The sequence below is a fragment of the Argentina silus genome, assembly GCF_951799395.1.
Source record: "Argentina silus genome assembly, chromosome: 9".
Taxonomy (NCBI): Eukaryota; Metazoa; Chordata; class Actinopteri; order Argentiniformes; family Argentinidae; genus Argentina; species Argentina silus.
Genome location: NC_139663.1, coordinates 4,697,493 through 4,721,510, shown reverse-complemented (window position 1 = coordinate 4,721,510; position 24,018 = coordinate 4,697,493). Strand labels below are relative to the sequence as shown.

Here is a 24,018-nt window from a genome sequence, read left to right as displayed (position 1 = left end):
GGGAAAGCTGTGATAAGCTACCACTCGTTTGACTCCTGCTTGGCAGGTCCCCCTGTAGAATAAGCACATGTGGAAACATGTTTATGGTGTGTATGGCAGGTACGCAAGAGATGGATTCAAGTCCTGTTGCAATTCCCAAACACTGATAGATGTTTGGGGAAAACTGTCATTGGTTTCTTCTGTCCAATCTATTCAGGTTCAAAGAGGTTTGATCATAGCCGCTCACCCTCATCCATCATCTTTATCACAAACAAGAACACTCACTTGATTACAGTGTGTGTACGTCTACTGTGTGTGTGTGTGTGTGTGTGTGTGTGTGTGTGTGTGTGTGTGTATCAATGAGTGCTCAATGATATATATCTTGACCATCAGGTCACGTAGCAACCCCCTCTCCTCTGAGTGTTACTAGCAGACGTCGAGTTTAGGAGCTGGCAGTGGACTGAGGCTGTTTAATCAAACACAGATCTTTGGAGGAGGTACAAGTCTCCTTCCCCTGCAGCATCTACATTAGGCTCCACACTGCTAATCAGCAGGCTACGCACCATAAAGACCCTCCAACTAAATCAGCATGTCCCCCTGGCCCCACCATCCAACAAAGATAGCATCAGGACCCCAAATCCGATTTATTCATTGGGTTAGTAATATGAAAGAGCATGGGGGAGGTGGAGTATAGATAGGAACATGCAACAATCAAAGTCTAGCACAAATCAAGGATATTCAAAATTGATGTTGATGTCAGGCTATTGTGATACTATATTCAAAGACATAATCCATTTCCTTTTGGAGGCACATGGCTGCAATAGTTCTCCTCTTTAGTGTCATGATGTTCATGCATCTCTCTTTTTGATCTAAAATCTAACAAAAACATTAGCTAACCCCGAGCAGACCTTCTGCCAGTGTGTGTGCGTTCCTGTGTCTGATTACTAGCACAGTGTTATCATGTGAAGGTCAGAGGCTGGAGAGTGGCCGGAGGGCCTGTCTCTGTTCTCCAGGGAGGGCGTAGGGACTCTGTCAGCCCCTTCAGGAGTTCACAGGCTGGGTCACTCTCACTCGGCAGGCCCCTGGATATCTGAGAGCACAAGTGCCGGGGGGCCGAGAGGGGTTAGAGGGCTGCGCCCTGGGTTGGGTTGCACTGGGTGCCCAGATAAGAGGTAAGCCAATGACAGGACCGGACGAGGAGGAAAGGGCAGGGTGGCGCATGGGGGACAGGGGATTCAGAGGACAGCGGAAGCCTTCAGTCATCTCTCGGATCACCTGCCACACCTGAGGAGGTTTGGACCGGAGTAGACCCAGCCTCAGGGCCACCTGCCAGGATTCAGGGCCTGGCGCCTACGACGCTGCAGTACTGACACAACTGTAGAACAAACGCGTCTTAAACGAAACGCATCTGAACAGTTGATTCATGGTTTAGATCGGTCAGTTCATTTATAGTCATATTATAAAATAGAACATGTAATTGACTGATTATAACTTGATTTGATTTCTTCAAGAATTTGAGATAAGAGGCAGCGTCAGCGTAATCAGTGGACATTCCTCAGCAATCATCAACACCAATTAAGAACACCAGTGAACCATCTTCATCTGGAGTGCATTTCCTGTCCGATCGCCTGGCATACACCCCATTCGTTCTTGTTCTACACCTCTCTATCACATTGCTGTTAATACCTATACAACAACTGCACTGAAACCACCAAATACAAGGGAGAGAAAGACACACAGGGACTAGACTTATAGTATCGAAACCTTCTGCTTCCATTCAGGCGGTTAAAAAAAAAAATGATTCGGGGAAACATTCCGCACATCTGGAAACATCCGACATGGAGGATTATCTTGTTTTTGGAGATGGTTTTCACAAGCCCAGCCCTTCATTTCTCCTAATCCCCTCACAGAGGAGCCGAGAGCCACAATTATCAATGTCAAACTCTGACCCATAATTCAGCGAGGTGTGGAAAGGGAGAGGAGTGGAGCACAATAAAGCAGAGTGCAGGGCCCTTTAATAAAACTGACACATTAGACCGCTCTGGCCTTCTCATGCTGTGTACGTCTAGATAATGTGGAAAAAACACTTTCTTGTTGTGTGTAAAGTTTTACGAGGTGAGAAGTAATGGGACGATTCCAGTGAGTAGAATTACCAGGATCTTCTGGGCTTTGCCAACAGATTCAAGGCCCTGAACCTTGACATTTCAAATTCTACCCAGAGTTACCAAACTTCAAGTCTCTGAGGGGTATTAGTGCACCTCCCAGCCTCAGAGTGGTCACAGGAGCTGTGAAATGTTAGTTTTAGAGAAGAGGTAAACAGTACTCTCCCATGGTGGGCCCATACCTTACACAGAGTAAGCACATGTTTCCCATTGTGGTTAAAAGGGTAGGGGATTAGAACCAGAGAGCGGGTGGAGCCACAGCCACATACCCCATAGTGTGATCAGAGTGCTTTCAGGTCCACCAGAATACTGCTGATACAGGCAGGGTGGAAGTAAGAGATGTTTAGGGAGAACCGATGGTCAGATCCATCAGAGCAAGGGGCCTGTGGAGCAGGCAGGGGCTAGTAGGGGCCTCGGTCTGAAGCCACGGAGGCAGGCACGTCCCCTCGCTGACAGAGCTGCCTGGCTGTGGGGCGGCAGACACTCACACAAACACTGGCTAGGTAAAGGATATGAAAAGGTGTTGAAGCTGAGCGGATTTGGCTTTTCAGTGGCGGTCTGACATCTCCCAGAGAATGAAAAAAAAATGCCTTCAAAGCTTGAATAAATGACGGAAACAGAGGTAGAAAAAGAAAGGGGAAGGAAAGAAAGAGGGGAAGGTGGAGTGAAACCTAGAAAGAAAGGTAGAAAGACAAAAAGGTTGAGTAGTTTCTGGTCTGGGACCTCATGACATGATGGACATACAGGGTTTACCACCCAGAGATGCAGGGGCAAAGAGGGCACATTCAGGTACCCCGGGGGACAGTTAAATCATGAGACTGTGACTGAAGAAGCCAATTAAAGGACAGTTTTAAAAAGGCACACAGTGCAGAGGACACTACACAGGGACATGCATAGTGGAGCATATCTTCACTTACCACGCACGCCAATTAATCACTACCCCATGAAGCTCGGGTACTATTCAATGGGACAGTTTCCATGTGCGGTGAGTAAGTCTTCTCAGCTCGTACTATTACTTCACAACGGGGGAGGAAGGGATTCAGAGGGAGGGTTGAAGAGGCAGCTTTCCATGGTCACACCCAGGGAAACTATCTTCACCAAAAGGCTAGGGATCCATTCTTCCGTAGAACCCAAAGTTTGTTAATGAGGGTGTGTTGAACTTTGAATAAGATTGTTAAGATTGTTTCGTTCTACATATGTAAATCATGTCCAAATACAGTACAGCCCACAATTCTATGGTGAAATTGGATTCTCCCTTAGCCAGGCTTGGGTCAACTATTCAAAACAGCCGCAAGTGGTCCTCCTCAACCCTGTGACCTCATAGCCCACACATATAAACATACATAATTATACACTATGTATCTGTCACTTTTTCGAGTGTTTGTGAGTGTGTGTGTGTGTGTGTGTGTGTGTTTGTGTTGTGTTTAATGTAACTCCTCTGCCTTTCCACTAACAAACTAAAGGTCACTTGAGGTCATGACTTTCACTGCTCTCAGGTCATGGACAGTCAGGTAAAACACACACACACACACACACACACACACACACACACACCACCTAGGCCTCCATGTGAACATCAGGGGCCAGTGGAAAAAGGTAGGATGACAAACACACACTTAATCCAGCTATGGATTAGGACAGGGCAAACATCACAAATAAACAAATGACTAACCCTCCACTCTGTGTGGTTGGCCAGGCCTCGGGGCTATAGCTGCAGCGCAGCGGGTCTGGATCCAATCCGCACTGTTTATCAGTGAGAGTGGAAGCAGCCACTTGTGAAACCTCTATGACAAACACTCGGGAGGACAAACCCTTAGTGCGGAAGAGTCAAACAAAACACTCTGCTTTGATTAGAAGACTGAGACGAGAGGTCTTGATGACTGAGACAACTAGATCCTAGCTGACAACTCCCAGGGCAAGCATTCAGGAAGTAAAGCTGCAAAGGCTGCACCACTGCTGTGTGGCATTAACAACTATTGATTGTTTGGCCTGGCATATCCATGGAGTTTATCATGAAGGAATACTGCCCAAAGATACAGTTGATCTCCCATAAATTTACATTAGTAGCAACAGGGCAATTACTGGTTCTTGATGAAGCCCTGATAACAGTAAATGTCTGATAAGCAGGTTAATTTGCCCCTGCACTTGTTCCATGTAGAGGACACTGTGCCAAAGAGAGCAAGGGATTCTGAGGAAATGCAGACACAGCAACATTCCACTTCATCCCTTTCTTCTGCTGGGCCTTTTGTGTTGAAGGTGACATCACAGGCAAAGCTCCACTAGTCTTACTAAGGTGGCGATTGAGAGGTCTGCCTGCTAAGACAGAGATGAGGAACCTTCTGTGGAAAGTGTGTGTGTGTGTGTGTGTGTGTGTGTGTGTGTGTGTGTCTTTATGACTATTCTGTGGAAAGTGTGTGAGTGTGTGCGTATGTGTGTGTGTGTGTGTGTGTGTGTGTGTGTGTGTGTGTGTGTGTGTGTGTGTGTGCGTGCATGTGACTAGAGGAGTGAAGCCATCGTTGTCCAACACTGAGACCTGTCTCTCTCTTTCGCTCTAATCCACCCTTTCTCTTCCTCGCTCCACAGTTCTGATCCAAGGTGGAAAAGCGCTGAGACGGCAACTCTTTACCCACCCTCCCCCTACCCCTGTCTAGGCTAACCCACAATGCTTTACCTGCTGGGCCCAGGGACAACCCCACCCTGAGGAGCCCTGTCCCTAGCCCTGTCCCCCTTGCCCTGTCCCCAGAACACACAAAAGCCACCTGGGGGCGCCATTCAGGGCCGTCAGTACAAAATAACTCTTTTAATCTCCCCTCGGCATGGGTCTGACTGCAGGGTGTTAGGGTCGCCTACACCAACCCTAACACCCTCACCTCCTCCTCCGCTCTCCCTCTCTTCCTCCTCTTCTCTAATCCTGGTCTACATGACTGGCTCTGTCTGAAAGCCCCACACACCACAGAGGTGAAAGCCAAAAGCGCTGCGAGAATTCAAAAAAGACCACCTGCTCATCAAACTAAATTGCACTCAGCGACAGCAGCAGTGGAAAAAAAAAAAGGGAGAACGAAAAAAAAATGAAAGAAAGAGAGACAAGTCAGCGCTCTCCCTCTGTGATCCAGACAAAAAAACAAATTGCATTTCTGCATCATGGCTTCCGTAGGTCAAGAAGCTGAAGCTCAGGGGGGGGGTTATGATGGGCCACTCAGAGTGCATTTGTGTGTGAGCATGTTGTTATAAGTTCCATCAATTCAACAGAGAGGGGGAGCGAGGGATGCCTCCTCCTTTCATCTTCTGCTTTTGTATTCCTCTCTCCATGTTTTTTCTGTTCTCTCTTGTGTAGAATTGTCTGTTATTATTCCAAACAGTATTATCTTGATGAATGCTACAGGTCTTTGAGCCCAGGGTCTGGGTCACGGGTCTGGGGGTAGTGCTGCATGCAATTTCCCTAGATAAAAGCACTGGGGAGAGCTGTGTGAGAGCCAGGACAGGTCTTCATCCCCCTCAGCCTCACTCTTCTCCACAGATAGGTATATTCAACAAAGACCTATACAGTGGCTTTAATCTCACAGTAGTCAGACAGGGTCATTTAAACCAAGAATAGTCCTCCAGAGTGCTATCAGAAGCTACTTCAGGTTTCCACTGCAGAGTGTGTGTGACATCTACAGTACATGTAGATGGTAAGCAAACATAAAGGCAGAGGGAAATGACAGGAAAACAATTGATATATGAAAAACAGTAACTAGGAAATTTGAGCAAGCACTGTATTCAGTATATAAGGTTGAAACTATATGTGTTTGAACTATGACTTTAAGTCAAAGAACAGTGGCATGGTTTATGAGTGCGGCCTCAGTTGTCAGCATGGTTCATTTTGCTAATCGTGGTAGTGGGACTGGGGCTGTTTAGCCATGCAGGCAGGCAGAGTTGTTTTAAAGGCAGTGTGGAGTGCCGACGTGTGGGCATGGCAGGATCTAGGCCTGGGCCTCCAAGCCCCTCGCTCCGGTGGTCACAGAGCGGCAGCCCCCGGCCCAGGCCTGGACACTGATTTATGGGACAGAGGATTACCATCAAACCAGCCGTGAGGACCACCCAGACAGTGGCACAGGACGGCAGGCACACGCACGCACGCACGCACGCACGCACGCACGCACGTGCGCGCACACACACACGCACGCGCGCGCACACACACACACACGCACGCACGCACACATGCACGCGCGCGCACACACACACACGCACGCACGCACACACACACACACACGCGCACACACACACACACACGTGCAAATACACACATGAAACACACATCACTCATACTAACCCACACAAACATACATTCATAAAACAAAACCGGGAAAGATACACAATGCTAAATTTAAACATTTGAATCTCTGATTCATACACAAATAGACAGAAATATGCAGTTTGGAATGAGTCTCTTAACCATCCTCGTGCAGTGAGAGTGATTGAGTGTAATACCCTGGTCCTGAGGTCACTGCGGGTCCTTCACCACATACTGAGCATGTGAAGGCCTTCCTGCTTGCCTATCTAGAGAAGACTCTCGTAGAGAAAACCATCAGATTCTTATCCAGTGACAGCATAACATTTGTTTCTCTCCCATAGATTAAATCATTGTGTAATTGCAATGTGTGAGGAATAGTGTCATTTTTTTCTAGCTCAGTTGAACCGAGTCCAAAACAAGAACCTTCCATGTAGCTGCAGATGGTAAGCTGAAGCCAGGCCTGGATACTGGCTTTCCTCAAAACCAGAGAATTCTCCGAATTCTATGACATATGACATTTCTTAAGTATAATTTCCCTCCCTTCAATAATTCAGTTTCCACCTCTCTTGATTCATGTCAAAGAGTCACCTGGCACTTCAATACTGAATGCATTTACCATCTCCTTCATACTTGTCTTCCAAGTCACATTTTCACCCAGACACACATGCGCAAACACACTAAGCAAAGAGAGAAAAAAAAAACTGAAAGAAAAGCACATATTTCTCACTTGCCAGGGCAGAGCAGAGTACAACCTCAAGGCACCAGTCGGATGAGCAAAACAATGGGAGGCAATGACAAATCGGACGTGGTGCATTCCCTTAGCAAACACTCACCTCATAAAGGGAGACAGGTAGGCAAACACTCACCTGCCCTGAGCTAATCACACACACTCTCTCACACACACACACACACACACACACACACACACACACACACACACACACACACACACACACACACACACACACACACAGTATATCGGTTGAGCTAGTTGAGACAGCCATGGGAAAGGACCCTCGGTGGACATGTGGGCTGGACCTCAAAACAACAACTACAAAGCCATGAATCTAACCTCACAGAGCGCGTAGCGTTTCTCCAAACAATACGCACTGTATACATTTATTTGTCTCTGGATATTGTTCAAGCAATACGTACAAGAGAGGTAAGAGTGGTTTGAGATGTAACATCGTGTCGCTCTGTGCTGTGTAAGTGTGCTCAGTGAAGCGTGGAAGTATGCACGGGTGTGTGTAGGACACAGCAGTTTTTGGCCCCCTGTTCACGGTTTCTCTAATTGACTTCACTGTTAAAGTAAACATGTCAGAACTTCATCTACTTTGACCAAGACAACCACTAAATGGATGTATGGGGGAGAATTGCAAGATAAATACAGTATTTCAACATGGACAGTTTGCAAGTTCTCACACCCCCACTATCCTATAGACAGACAGAGCTGAAAAAAACCTGGAGAGACGTGCGTTAAGGTGTGTGTGTGTGTGTCCAGAGGGCAGGAAACCATTGATGACTGCACTGACTTTTCAACCAAACAAATCACATACTCTTTGCCCTGAGGTCTTCCTTCCTTCCCAGCAGAGTAAAGCCCCAGTGACAGCACCTCTTCACTATGTGGGATGAATCCCTAACCCTCCCCAACCATGTGACCCCTTCTAGCTGCCCCTTCATTGGACGATGAGAAGCATTGGACCGGGGGGGGGGGGGGGGGGGGGGTGGTGTGGGTGGGGGGGGGGGAAGGGTCTGGTTGGCAGCGAGCACATGAGAGAAAACAAATTCCTGCCCCATCGCCATGGAGATGAGTCAACAGCGGGTTGGGGTAGAGGGCCGGGGGTTGCGGAGCACAGGCTGACCCGCCGTAGTTAACAATTCATCTCCGCATCCGGCTCCCAAATGATTGGACAAACATGGAGCGCTGCGGAGTCAAAAGGGCCCAGAGGGGCTGAGAGAGGGGCTTCACCCCGGGGTGACACGCTGACAGGCACACACTGGCTGGTGGAGGACTGAAGCATTAGTGGGGGGAGAAAGGGGGCAGCGGGGGGAAGGGGAGAGGGGGGGGGGGGGCTAAGTACATTCAGTACAGTACAACACAGCACAATCAAATGACAGGACAGATGACAAACGTGCTTCAATACTGAGTATACTCAAAAGAGTAGTTTGGGTGGTGCTCTGCATTTCAATGGATGGTTTAAAATGTCATTGATATTGATCTTTGAATCGCTTGTCAAGAGCACCAACAGTTATGAAAACTACATTCAAACGCTGCCATCTTTGGAACTGCAGCAAATAACTAGTTATAACTGCTGGAGCTTAGTCCAAATCCTGTAAATGGTCTCAACAACAATGTCCAAAACTATCTAAAAATCTAGAGGCACTATCTCTGTTTTATACCATTTTCTAAACTGGCAGGAAAGATTGGTATTAAAACAAGTTAAACAGTTAATAGCGTTTGGCTAACAATTATGCCAACAGCAAAGTATGAGTTGCGTCAGGAGATAGAGTTTTATAAGCCTAAACCCCAGTAACACTATAATCCCCTGGCGTTTGGCCATTTCTAGCCTCTACAGTAAAGAGTTTAAAAACATTTGGGGCGAGGTTGTCAAAGTAGTCCACGAGAAGTGCAAAACAAAACAACACCCGCCATGACAGCTTGGGGTCAGAGGTGACAGGCAGGCAGAAGAGGCCACAGTGCTTGTTGCCAGGCTACAGGGGCGGGGCTGAGCGAGGGGCGGGGCTGAGCCAGGGCCAGGGCTGAGGGAGCCACATGCATGGTCAAGGAGTAAGGTATACACAGCTGAGGTTTACAAGGCATGACTTTAACACTGGAACACCACAAGCAAGCTGAGAGCATTTGTAACGTCTCTGGAAACATATATATGCTCACCGCAAGAATCCCTGTGAAGCAAGAGAAGACGTCTCATTCCCGGAATCTGGATTCCTGCGCTGTGAAAAAAGGGAAAAAGAGGCAAAACGTCACTTCTTTTACAGTAACACAGGGCCAATGTCAAACACACGAAGGGTATAGCATTACATTGCTATATATCTGCTTGACTCTTGCATCCCCATTAATGTAGCTGGGAGCTTTTTGGCGGGATTGTGGTGAAATATATATATATATAAGGGGGGACAGTCCTGGAAAACTGTTCGAACCCGCAACCCACAGGACCATGGTCCAGCAGTACTTAGACCACTGAGCTCTGCTTGACAACCACGGGTCAATGATAGAAACAGCATTTGGGAAAGGACAGAACAGCTGTCCACCAAAGTCACACCTTACACCTAATAATCACTACCTTAGACAAGAAACTGAGGAAACCACTGCAATTATTGCAATGTATTCCACAGCTATAAAGGCGGTCTTGGCCCATTCAGGAGCATGACTGCAAAACATCAGTGAACAAGCATATCCATTCTGCACTGTCATTCTCAATAAAAGCTTGGCTTGGGTCATCGTTATTTAGATCTTTGCTATTGCTATTTCTATCCAAACAGTCATCTAGATCCAGGTTTAAAATGTCAACATCCCAACAAACCTTTCAGTGAGTGGCGCTCTAAACAGGGTGTGTTAGCAAAGGGGACCTGTAACCGTTTCTCTCCTCCTCCTAACATCAGAGCACAGTGTTTTCATAAATACAACCGAAGCGTTTCTTTCCTTTACAGGACTTGTAATTAGGGCTCTCTCTATCTAATCCACCCAACAAATCTTATAAATGAGAAACAGAACTCCATTTATTTATTTATTTTAGTGGATGGCTGTCAAAGAAAAGGGAAAACGAAGGGAAAAGAAATGCGATTATTACAATGAAAATACCAGATGTGAAGAGTCACTTCTCCAATGTGTGTCACAAGGGAGTTTGGGGCAAACCTCTGGCCGAGCCGGGGGTCTATATTTAGACTAATTCCTAAAATAAAAAATGAGTTCAATGACTGGCACTTGAAAAGGGTTTCTCCTCCCCACTCATGACCTCAGTGGTACGGTCCACGTCACTTATGACGAAATACTAAGCATATAAAATAAAATAAAATACCTCCTCAAATGCTCTCAGTTCAGGACATACCCACAGTTTAATATCCATAACAAATTATTCTACATTGGAAATGCAATACCAAATCAACAGATTAATCCACTCTCTGCCTTGATAAGGCCCAATAAATCTCAGTGTCTAATCATACAGTAACAGTGAACTCTGATTGCTTGAGTGTCTCTGTGTGTGTACTGTATGTTAGACTTGTACTGTAAATGTGTATGTTTGTTTATTCGTATACTGAGTGTGTCTGTGTGTGACGGGGAGGATGCCTCGGGGGGCGGCTGAGGAGTTAATAGAGCAGAAGTCCTATCTAAGCTCTAAAGCATGCACCTCTCTGTCCTGTAACTAAAACAGAGTGATAAACACAGGTGATGTCAGGGATTACTCCGCACCATATACAGTACAATACTACTCTGAAGCCATGCGGCACAATACCATACATTCTGTCATTTTTATAGGGGAGTCCTTATCGGGGAGTTTCCTTACAGAAGCCAATTAAATTTCCTTTTTCCCTCACAAGAGCCTGGTCTCATCATGCCTGATAAATGGGGCTCTTCACTTGACTTAACCACATAGGGATTAGTCTTATGAACACACCAAGATTGACTTGTTGGAGCTCTAGGATCATTTTCTTTCAACTGACAAACTGATCGAGTGAGTCAGTTGCAGGGTAAAAGGTGCTTTGAAAGGGAAAGAGAGACAGGGTGTGAGATAGAGAGACAGGGAGAAGCTGGGGCTGGAGGGAGAATGGGAGCATTTGTTCCTCAGTAAACAGCACCCTCTAGAGCAACAGCCTCCACCATTCCCATCCTGCATCTGCCTGTCTCCATTTCTCTCTGCACACAAATCATGTGAAGTGTCTTTTTTCTACCACACTAACCTCTAAAGTTAAGAGCCTAAACTATCCTACCCGACTGACTAGATGTGCTTTAAATTTACAACACTTGCAGAGTATAGCACTCACAAGTATAGCACTCACATTCATACTCAACTTCAGAGGTGAGGGGAAAAACAGAACCTGAGCAACATAACCCACATTTTCCCAGTGTGAGTTCACAGCAACACAGAGCAGTAAAATGTTTGCTTTAATCGTCTGTAGGGTTATTAGGAGACCATTACAGTACACAGGAGAGAATAAGGTATTACGACAAGAGCTATTAGCTACTCAGGCTAACGATTAGCCTGTGACCCCCCCCCACCCCCCCGTCACCGCAGCCCTAGTGAACACACACAAGCAAAACTCAACCTCAGCCCACCTTCCGTTTTTTCTCTCTCTCTCTCTCTCTCTCTCTCTCTCTCTCTCTCTGCTACCTTCCTCATCTTGAACCACCATGTTACACAGCCTCAAAGGAATGCCACTAGGCAGATTTAAAACAAGTTGAGAAAGACCTAGAAAAGAGCTGGGCAGTTAGCATGGAGTACAGTGTTCAGCGCTACTGCATTTTCACAAATGACAACAACTCAAAGCTTGGCAATACTGTAAAGAGAAGCTAGTGACCTACAGTAGAGACACATACAGGACCACGTCACAGTGTATAATCCAAACCAGGCTATTCTGTACACTACAGTACACTTCAACCAGGAACACCACACATTTCCTCTCTAGTTTTCCATGCAACTAATAAAACGGGACATTGTAGCTTTTCAATATGTGTTTTGGAAATTAGGAACGAGTTGAAAATACATCTTTTTATGAGCTTTGAAACTTTCCCACAGTGTGTCCACTGTTTTTCCATGCATGTGACCCACACACGTTAAAGTAGCACTCAATTAAGCTGGCACACAGGACCTGGAATGGGGCACTAATACTGATCCTCTGTTCCCCTAACTCACAAACTCTCCACTTTAAGTAGAAATGACAAACGTGACCCACCATGCATATTTCATGTCAAGAATCTGAACAGTATATTCCTAACTTGCACACAAAGGGACAAATCCACAATTGTCTACAAACGACATCGTCTAGACAGAGAGTTTTTGGAGGGAGTTCCAGGTGTGAATATGTCATGTACTGCAGCCTCCTGTACAGAGGCCACAACCCTTAAACTTAGATAAACACTGCAAGCTGAAAAGTGCTACTGTGAAAGTGTCAGTGTTGTCAGGTTGATCAACAGATATATTGTAGTGGCAGGGAGAGTCATAATACAGTACTGTATTATGTCAGCAGCATGGATATGAATAGTCATCTGAATGGTCACCTGCATAACTATGCATATCTCTCAATTCGCATTACATCAAATTACTTTTATGCAATTATGTAGCCATAGTTGATAGAACCTGTATGGATGAAAGCAATTCAACTGTAGAACTGAAAACTATTCTTTTCTCTTTTTTTTTCACTTCGCAATGCATGATTTAAATGTACGTGCTTTTTCAGTCAGAGAAGGTCAGTGCAGTAGAGTATTAGAGCAGTGTTTACCCTGCTAGATGTACTCTTGGGGACCAGCCTGTTTGAGTTTGAACAGTGACGCGTTAAACCAGTAAAAACAGGACATAGCGCCACTCTGCTGTTTGCTTAAGAACACCCAAAGAATGGATTGCCAAAACAAAACAAATCTCTCTGCCTGCATTCCTCCTGTCCATCAAACATTACCTGCAGAACAACTACAGAGGTAAAAGGGCCACACAGAAAAAGCTAGTTTGAGGAAGAGGCTTCTCTTTAAAAATGCTGTTGTCGAATGACTTGCAATTTACTCAAGGATTTTGGAATTGGTTCAGATGTTTGACCACGTACGCACACACACGCGCACACACACACCTTCAGCAGGGACCTGTCCACAGAGCTGACATCATGGCTACCACAGCCAGGCCCATCTGTAACAGCAGCAGCTGGGAGTGGGACACAGTGTCTTTTCCGGCCCCTCCTGACTAGTAAAGCCTCCCTATAACCATGCGCTCCTTGAAGCTGTGCCGCTCCATGTGTGACTAACAGAGCTATGACACACTGCTATGGCAAAGGTGTTTTATGGCTATCGATAAATGTCTTTGTGAATTATGCCTTGTTTTTTGACACACGGGTGACAATGGTGCTTTAAAATGGCGCTTAACAGCATTCACATCCTTGCCTGCCTTCAATAAAGTTTTCATTCAAAAGAGCAGATAAAACCCGGTGATGAGCTATTCCAGTGAGTTTGTGTTGGCATTGAGAAACAATGTCTGCATGACCTCATCCAGCATAACCTTATGGATCAGGTGGGGTGAAGCTAGGTGAAGCACCACCAAATTAGAAAGCCATACGGGAAGTGAAGAAACATTGGCTCTGAACCCCCCCCCCCCCACACACACACACACACACACACACACACACACATACACTTTATCAGAGGAGCCGGTGGAAGGATTGGATGTGATTTGTGTGTGTTTTTGAAGAGGAGTGCTCATAAACAGCCATGAAAGGGGGCCCCTCTATTCAGCAGTCAGGCCGAGATGCGCTTCACTGAGCCAGCCCTTTGTAGTGCCCGTTCACAAAAGTTTTAGGGGCAGAGAAAGGGCCCGATTCTCTCCGTGTGTGCAGGCCCAAATGATGCCATTAGATTGGTGCCCGCCTCGGGTGAAAAGCGCTTCAGCAGTGCTTGAAGTGATTTAGAGGGGGGATGCAGGAGAAAGCAGCAAATCCTATTTGGTGAACACCGGAGGAAGCAGAGAGAATGGGGGGACAAATGCCAACCAAGCCATCGCTCCTCTCTCTAGTATGTAAAAAGGCTCTCAACTCCAAGAGTGCTGTGGCTCTCAAAACAACAAAAGACCTGGAACATTCCGAGGTCACGTGTTGTAGGTCGATATACTGTCGTGATGCGTGGGGTCAGGAAGCTCCCAAAACTTCCCACGCCATCTTACCGTCAGCGTCAGGCCTATGTCAACTAACCACACTCTTTGTGTTGGAATGTGAATTTCTGCTTCCGATGAGTCTTCAAAAAAACACATGTTCCTTATCACAGAGGCACAAACCAATCACACGAGGCACGAATCAATCACACGAGGCACAAACCAATCACGTTCAACAAACATGGCATTGGACAAAAAAATAACATTCTCAGTTCTAAGAAATGTGTTGTTTCCTCATGGATTTCCAGTCAAGTACTGCAGGAGTGGCTAAACTGGTCACAAGGGTTTGAAAAACTTCTTGACTGTATGTCATGGCAAAATGTCTGGTATTCAAACAGGCATAACACTGATACCTAGCTCATCAACAGAGCTGTCAGTTGTGCTACAGACAAGGCCTGCAGGGCCATTCTAGTGGTCCTTACAAGCATACCAGAGAGGCAAGTAGGCACTAATTTGACAGTGACACAATGCCAACCAATGGAATTGTACAGGGCATGTCTTCCTGCCCGCTCGTCAACGGCAACCTAATAGGCATGAGAACCTGACAATGTCAACAAAGGGATGCTGCCAAACAAAACCACTTGTTGTGAGTGAAGCTCCTGAACAGGCTGAGTCCGGTTCCCTCCACTTATAGCAGCCCTCATCTCCACAGAATTAAACTTCCTTGACAGCTCAGCTATCAGGAAGAACATCTCACTGTTGTTCTTACCGTACAATTTATGTTCTATTCTTGGCTACCACCCACACTCACTTTTCTGTTACCTCTGTAGTGTCGACATTCAATTGTTGATCTATCTATTTCTGATTCTCTCCTGGGAAATAGGTGAGAAATAGGTGCCCTTGACCTTACATGTCTACCATTCAGGCACACAGAGGCAGTGTGGGTAGTGTAGGCCTTGAGCAGGAAGGCAGGCAGACAGACAGTCAGGGACTGGGTGGGGGGGCTGAGGAAGGGGGAGATTGAGGGTAGTACCACGGCGGACCAACGTTTTAGAAGGAGGAACCGAAGGCTGTATCTGGAATAGCACAGACAGACCCACACGACCGCACCTTCCAGTTCCCACCAAGTATGTCACTCTCGCTTTCAGAGAGGTCTCACATGCAATACCAGCTCACAAGTCACAAGACAAGTGTGTAAGAAACCAAGAGATAATCACAGATACTGAACCAATCAATCAAAACCACTCATGTTACAGGTAGAAGCCCGGTCTCGCAGAGCATTCTTTTTTTGAAATGAACCATCAGTAAACTCAAAGTAAGTGACCCGTTGATACCTTTCAATGACTCAGTAATGCTAGAAGATTACTGGGTTTTCCCCACTTGACATATTTGTCAGTCATCTGCCAACTTATATGAGCATGGCTCAAGATGGTATAATCTCACATGCCTAAATACCTCACTTATCATTCACTATCAATTAGCAACATTGTGGGTAAATTCACATATAAAGTATTTGTTTCCACAATGCTACCGTAACCTCGGGATTACTGTTACAGTTGTTGGACAGACTGTTCTTTTCCACATTAGGAGGTGATGACTGTGTTTGTCCTCATGGCTCAGGCTTCACACAGGAGAGATGGGGCCTGTGTGTGTGTGTATGGTGGAAGGGGCTACCTGGCTTTTTCAACTCGCTTACAACTACACATTTTTGGGGGAATATCCATTAAAAAAACTGACAATAATCAAATATGGTTTAGAAATAGACAAATCACAGACAGAATTTGCTACTACCACCTCTTTTGACAACAATATATGCTATGTGTCAGACAAAACATCATACAAATAAAAGTAATCATATAATTAATCATTTATCATAAACTACACACTCAAAATGACAATATGATGAAACTGTAGGCATACGTTATTGTTCTGGAATGCAACCACAATTGATTGAATGATTAGAGCAATCAATTAAAACAGGGGTGTTCCCAAGCAGAAATATGCCTGGGCTTTTGCCAAGATTACTCAAGGACTTTTCTTTAAATTAAAACAAACATAATTTATGTCATGTCAAAAACCACTGAAACCTGTAGCTAACACTCCCAACAATGGGGTGAGCTCAAACTGATAGTGATTGGAAAAATGATTGGTGGTGGGAGATAAATACAAGAGGCGACATAGTGTATGCAAAGCTACCAATAATGACTGTTTACATTTTCCGAAACCATGATATGTCTTCCCACAAAAACAATTTTTCTAAATGATTCCAGTGAGGTCAAGGAATACATAAATATGTTTACAGTAGGACTCCTCTATGATGACTGAAGCCACAGATGTTGTTACTGTCAGTACAGGCGTTGAGGGGTGAGAAGACCCTGTGGTTTACCACAGGCAACACAGATAGCTGGGGGAGAGGGACACGATATATGTCAGCAAAACTTGCAGTCAACATAATCCATAACTCATGTACTGTATCTGTGTTACCTCACTGAACTATGTCAGTAGGCAGAATCCCCCAGCCCAACCTGCCAAAACAGCAGGCCTTTTATCCCAGCATGCACAGTACCGTATGCTCCGCCAGAGTATGGGTTGTCTGAAAAAATCATCTTTACATATAACAGGTCTCTTTCTCTTTCTTTCTCTCTCTCTCTCAAACATGCTGCATTCAGCTAATCTGATGAGACACTGAGGGAGACTGGACAACATGACACAGAAGGTGAAGCAGTACAAGTTCCCAGGGATCACTGCTCACGTGCTGTGTGTGAGGCCCTGGGGGAAATTATGTCAGAGGAAGCCCTTCCAGGGTTGCTATCAGACCTGTGGGATCCTGCTGATAAGATTCCTGAGCAGGTCTCCAGGAGAACCTCTGCATTTCCCCCACACACCCGTATCTCCCTCACAATGCTGCCTCAGTCCAAGCTATCGAGCCATCTGACCACAGGACACATCTGGGCAGGCTGGACGCAGGCACTCAGGGCACTCCTCACCCCAGTGTCTTCCTCTGACTCTACTTTGTCATCCAAAAATAATGTCAAAAAAATGTTTGTCATGATATACTGTATGTATATGCTGTAATATGTCACCTCACGGGCCTTCTCTGCATGGGGAGCGCCACCAACGACTCTCTGTCGAACCGGTTGGTGGCGGAATCATTGTTTCATTGTGATGCCCTGTTGTCATAGAGACGCCCAGGTGTTGCTCACAAGCTGAGCAGGAGACGAGTCAGGAGGCAATGCAGCATGGCGTTCTCTAATCCCGCTCTTCTGGAGTGTGTCAATAATCAGGAATGCACTCTTTAAACTAAAGCATTGTTCTGGGGCCAAGAAAATCACAACTATAAGCATTGACACTGCCTCTGGGCACTGCCGTCTCTCACTGAGCTTAGAAACTGAAAAATAAGAGAAGAAGAAAAGGAACAACAAGACAAGGGGGAAGGAAGCTTTGATATCGTTCCAGACAGACTTTAGGGTTATAAAGATCCCTGCTCTAGTGCATGGAGAGGTTCATAGTATTGCATTGTGGGGGATGGAGTGAAGCAGTGAGGGGCGGTAGCCTCTTTGTAGAGTACAGTAGGAATGACAAAGACAATTTATTCCGGAGGGTCAGCTGTTCTCAGCAGTGGGATAGCTTTGAACTGGTCCCTAAGCTCCAAGACAGCAGGCACACACAGCACTCTCTTGTCCTTTGAACACATGGCTCCATTAGACAGTAATTTTAAGAAAATAAAGAGAAAAATAATCTCAAGAGGACCCTCTGATCCTCTGCAACAAAAGCTACCCATGCTCTCCCCCAGCGGTTTATTGGCTGCTGTCCATGAGATGACCTGTGATTAGTTCACATGACTCTGGCACAGGGATTTTGGAAACTCTTCATCTAAGGACTTTCATACATTTTTGGTAAGTTCAAAGGGGTTTCCAAATGACATTAGTTTACCTCTTAATTAGACTTAATTAGACGAAGCGAATTGGTTCACTAGATTCGGTTGCTAAGGGGATAATCATCTAGATAAAAGTATTAAGATCCCTTCTAGCAGCCAGACCAACCACCGAGATGCAGACACACAGACAGACACACACACACACACACACACACACACACACACACACACACACACACACACACACACACATACACACACACACACACACAGACAGAAGTGGTTCATGTCGCTTCGGCAGCGTCTAATGATAAAAGACAATGGGATGCTTATAGTCTATGTGTATGCGTGTGCCTGTGTGTGTGTTTGTATGCGTGTGTGTATGTATGTGTGTCCATTGCGGTGTGAGCAGCACAGGGAAACAGGGAAACAGGGAAACGGGCGGGCGGATGCGGCCGGCGTGGTAAGCCCACTTGCGGAACGCCCCACCGCTAGAGAAGGCTCCTGAGACCTTTATTGTGTGAGCCGGCTCACCACAGCCCAGTTCTCCTTCCCAGAGACGCAGGCCTCCCGGGAAGCCACAACAATAACTTGCTTTGTCAAGCCGTTCCATTATCTGTGTCTCTGTATGCATGTGTGTTACTGAAACTGGCAGTCATTGTGCGCTTGAAAACCCACATTCTTAATGAGCTCAAGGTATATGTGCTTTTCATCAAATCAAATCCGTATATTTTCTGTAATACGCAGACTTTTCAAACTGCTCTCGGAGACGGGACTGACGTAACGTCGGCATATCTGAAACTTCACGATCCTGTCTATGAGATTGTCAACTTGACATTGAAGTTCTAATGAGGAGGATTAACTTGTTTAACTAACAATCGGAAAGGTGAGAGACAAGCAATTATGCCTGTGATGCTTGACCGGGTCATTGCAGTCTCTGAGCTGGGCTGTTGAGTCACATGGTGCCCTCCCATAGTTAGGATCAGATCTGGCAGAGAAGACGGTCTGACCCCAGACTCAAAGTTCTCACTCCTCCTCTCTTGGCTTGAGCGCTCCCTCACCCTGCTGTCACTCCTGCTCCTGCTGCGTGGGATGTCTGATATATGATGCATTGTTGAGTGTGAGTGTGTGTGTGTGTGTGTGTGTGTGTGTCTGTGGATGGGGGCCGGGCCAATACAGCCCGCAGGTGAACACACACACTCATGTCCTCACCCGCTACAGCCTATCATTAAGCCTGTCATGCAGCCACCTCCGCAGCGAGCCCCACAAGCCTCGACAGCCACCGGCACACACACCTGGAGGGCAAAACACTCCATTCCCAGCCTACTCTTCATAAACATGGCCTCCTACACACACACATACACATATACACACACACACACACACACACACACACACACTCCTATTCATAACTTGCAGCCTCAGCGCCTCCTCTCTCTCTTAAAGTATGTCTCATTATTCCTCCTGCCTCGACCACAAATGATTTACTGCTATTTCATTTATTTCTTTTGTTATCGTTCTCCGTACCAGCTGATGAAACAGCACAGTTGGCAGCTATCTCAGGGCAAGGGGTAGGGGGGCAGGCCGCTCCCGTGGGCCAACGATGGGCACAGTAGGCTACAGTAGGCAGGCGTGTGGGCGGTAAGGAGAGAACCACGCACAGCCCTCAAAAAATGGGATCTGAGAAGTGAAACTAACCGATTTGCCCAAGATAAGGAACAAACCAGTACAAAACCACTATGTATTCAGGCAGACTGGATCCTGGTGAATATCTATTTCTCCCCTACGGATTTGGCTGTTTGCTAGTGTCAGGTTTCAAGAGTGTGTATCGTACGAGCTAACAAGTGCACAATAGTGAGAGGTTGGTGAGCAAACACTGGCTGACACTGCTCACCTGAGCTATGTCTGCATGGCAAGCAGGCGTAACCTTTCAAAGGCTGTCAAATAATAAGACACACTAACCCTCTTAAGACCCTGATCTGCTGGTTTTGGCCAACTGTATACAAACAGAAACTTCCGGAAGAGTTAAATCAGGACGCAATGGGTGAGCTGCGGAATGCACCATTCTTCAGGTGCCTTTGAAAAGACTGAAGTCCCAGTTGGTGTTTGCCTTTCTTTGTCATGTTACGTGGCTCCATGCTTGCTCAGCAGAAGTCTCCATTCAAGGGGAGCTTACGGTGTACACACATGCTAGAGACAGCACTACCCTGACTGGAGCCACGGAGGTGAGGTGACTTACCCTACATACTGGACCAACAAGTGTGCAGAAACAGTACATCTCAGACCAAATAGTGAAGCACTACAATGAAAAAAACGCACCAGCAATCACACCTACAAAAAAAAAAAAAAGCCCTGGACAAATGTGCACCAACGTCAGCCATGAAGCATATCTCGGTCCCACTCCATTCTAGTGAACTCCCATAGTTAGGATCGGATCTGGCAGAGAAGAGGGAGAAGTTCTCATTCCTCCTCTCTTGGCTTGAGCACTCAGTCATCCTGCTGTCACTCCTGCTCCTGCTGCTTGAAAGCATATCTCAGTCCTACTCCATTCTGGTGAACTACTACCCCTACAGGTAGGCATTACCTAAGCTATACCTTTAAGAGAAAGTCATAAGCCTATTATATTGGACATCTGATCAATTATGTTGATCCAATGAATCAAAATGATTCAAAAACAATGACCTGGCGAGCCCAAACACTCGCAAATCCCAGAGCAATCCATGTGTGTTTAAGCCAATCTTTTCTATTGGCGTCAGTCTGAGGGGAAGAGAGGAGAGGTTATGAGGCTCCGCTCCACAAACCCCCCACCTCTCCCTCACTTAGTCCTGCAATATAATGCACTTTAACAAGCACCCAATTCTTTGATGAAATACACCAAAACATGTGCGCAAACTGAGTTCTCCCTCCGTCTTGCTCATAAGAGGGAAAAAACACAATGTTTGTTCCCTAAATTGACCTCAGTGTTGTAAGCCACCCCCCCCCACACACACAGACAGACACAGACACAGACACAGACACAGACACAGACACAGACACCTCCATATAAACACACCACTCCTGCTATTAGCTGTATAAATCTAACGTGGGCCTGCCTTGTCTGTCTCTGTAGCTCTGTGTGTTCTTCTCCTTCTCCAGCCTCTCAGGTCTCCAGGCCCACGCACACACACACTGTTGCCTCCACCGGTAATATAGCATGTTGGCCAGAGTGACCTAGGAGAGCTCTAGCGAACTGGGCTCTGTTCAAATCAAGAGCTGACGCAATGTACAGTATGCTAGTTTGGAGTTGAATTTCTGATTGGCACTGGCTAGATTTCAACTCAATGATTGTTCAACATAGACAGAGTGCAGTTGTGAAATGGCTGTCGTTCTGTGTGCTTTATTACAATGGAGCGTGAGTTTGGGTGACAACTGAGCTTCATCCAATGCCAAGCTTCCCTCTCTCTCTCTCTATGCCTAGCTCCTGTACTTTTAGCCACATGATTTGTGTGTGTGTGTGTGTGTGTGTGTGTGTGTGTGTGTGTGTGTGTGTGTGTGTGCTAGTGTGCGTGTGTGTGTGTGTGTGCTAGTGTGCGTGTGTGTGTGTGTGTGTGTGCGTGTGTGTGTGTGTGTGTGCGTGTGTGTGTGTGCGCACACATGCATACCTGTATGTTCTGTATGACCTCATAAGGAGACTACACAGGAGAGGAGTCTGGGTAACATCAGGCCCATGCCATGCCACACTGTCCCGACACCAGCTCACTGCTTCATTTACATACAACAATATACAGGCACGAGGCCCGCTCAGAAACACACATACACAAACCATTCATGGCACGCTAAACTCAATCTTAGTCAAAAAGCCTGTGTGTCTGAGCAGGAGAAAGGGCGAGGTTGGTTACCAAACACACATGTCAGCCTCGGGGCCAAAGAGAGCAGAGAGAGACTCTCTATAGACACGAGGTGAAAGGGTACAATGGTTTTATTGTTTGAAATCACTTTACTCTTCTTCTTTTTCCTCCTTTTACAGTATACCACACAGCACACAGGCAGGGAGGGCAGAGTGATCCGATAATCCTCAGGAAACATATCCCTCCTGCTCCTGCTCCTGCTCCTCTCCTCTCCTCTCCTCTCCTCTCCTCTCCTCTCCTCTCCTCTCCTCTCCTCTCCTCTCCTCTCCTCTCCTCTCCTCTCCTCTGCTCTGCTCTCCTCTTGCTGATGAAAGCACAGTGAGTGTTGTGAGAAATATGCAGAGCTGTCTCCTATGCCACAGCGAGAACGGAGGGGGATCATCCATGGTGCAAGCATCGGGGCGGGTGGAGGGCGGAGGATGCAGGGGACGGGGGTGGTGGTGGGGGGGGGGGGGGGGGTCAGGCGTGATCAAACAAAGCACACACAGGTACTGTATGCCAGCTGTATTTCCCCCTTCTCACCCCCCCCCCCACCCCCTCCCTGAGTGTTTGGGCCTCTGCGGTGTGTGAGGATTGAAAGAGGCCTTGTCTAAGAGGCTAATCCCTGAGCGATTAGTCAGCGCGTCTCGATTAAAAGCCTTGCGATGGCACCACGCCCCCTTCTCTCACTGTAACGCACCCCCCACCCACCCCCAATGTTTGTTCCACAGGTGTCCACACAATGTGGTTCAGTTCAGAGAGAGAGAGAGAGAGAGAGAGAGAGAGAGAGAGAGAGAGAGAGAGAGAGAGAGGGAGATGACTTTCATATGAGTGTGCGAGAGAGACAAGTCAAGGCCACGACCTGTATGCAGAATCCCCCACTGCAGCCTTGACAACACATCCCTGAACGAACCCCACCAACACAGGCACTCTCTGTACCCAGAACATGCCCCTCCCCAATCTCAACTCCTTAGGTATCTGCCCTCCTGACAAGCTTAGCAGAGTCAGCAATGGCCTCTCTTTTTAATAATCACCTGTCTAGGTTTGACTGAGAGGTACAGAGACAGAACAGAGGGAGGGAAGACAAATATGACAAAGACAAAGACAGAAAAGAGAGAGAGAGAGAGACAGAGAGCAGCACACAGAATGGTGCATTGTTTTCTATAAACAGACACTTTGAAGTGGAATAAGTGAGAGATGAGACCGGTATTCAACCTCATCAGGCCCATCCCCCCACACATCCATTAATCTACCCACAAACTGGAAATACCTTGCGGTTAAATACCTACCTACCTGTAAACACTGTACAGAACGCCTAGGGACATTCCCTTGTTCTCTTACAATCCCCAATGACTGTATGTGGATGGCTAGCCACTGAGTCTGCACGTGGCAAGATGTCCATTTCAAACTATCTTATCCACTTCAAAACAAATGAGTATCACAACGACCATCGGAGACTATGGTCTATGGCAGTGGCATAGTTATGTCTGTGCTCCAGCGTCTGAGGCAGGGCTGGCCCGGGCTGAGGCCGTGGCTGAGGCCGTGTGGTGTTTTTATGTTGTAGTCTTTATGAGTTTTAATCAGAGGTGCTTATTAAGGGGGTGAAATGTTTGGAAGCATTGCTGGGAATGCTGGGGCGCCAGAGGCCCATTTTCCAACATGGAGGAGCAGAAGTGTGGCGGCACCCAGCAGCTCTGACTGCAGCCCAGGTTTTTTTTTCCTTCCTCCTCCTCCTCCTCCTCCTCCTCCTCCTCCGTTCTCCCCCCTCCACCCTGCTTTCTCTTAAAGAACAAATAAATCCACACGTCAAGTGCTGACAGATTAGTATTTCGCCAGGCAGCCAGCGGTGGAGCGTTGGATAATTTAACTCCTTCCTGTACCGGGTTGCAATGACTTTCTGTTTGGTTATTAGTGACGTTTTTGACAAACTTGATGTGACTGTGGAACTCTGACTGTGGGATATGTTGACAGTTAATTTCTGAGATTAGGTTCATTGATTTGAAGCAGTGGACACAATAGCATACCTGCTGCAGAGCAAAAATCTATTGGTAATCTCCTC

At 46.6% G+C, this 24,018-nt stretch overlaps 1 long non-coding RNA gene across 1 annotated transcript in view; it reads right to left on the bottom strand.

Annotated features, from left to right (window-relative positions):
• Positions 1-24,018, bottom strand: part of LOC310810018 — a 52,807-nt gene that overhangs the window by 6,496 nt on the left and 22,293 nt on the right. The window contains exon 2 of the long non-coding RNA XR_014554419.1: positions 9,308-9,366. This is a non-coding gene — a long non-coding RNA (uncharacterized lncRNA). The remainder of the gene's footprint in view (positions 1-9,307; positions 9,367-24,018) is intronic.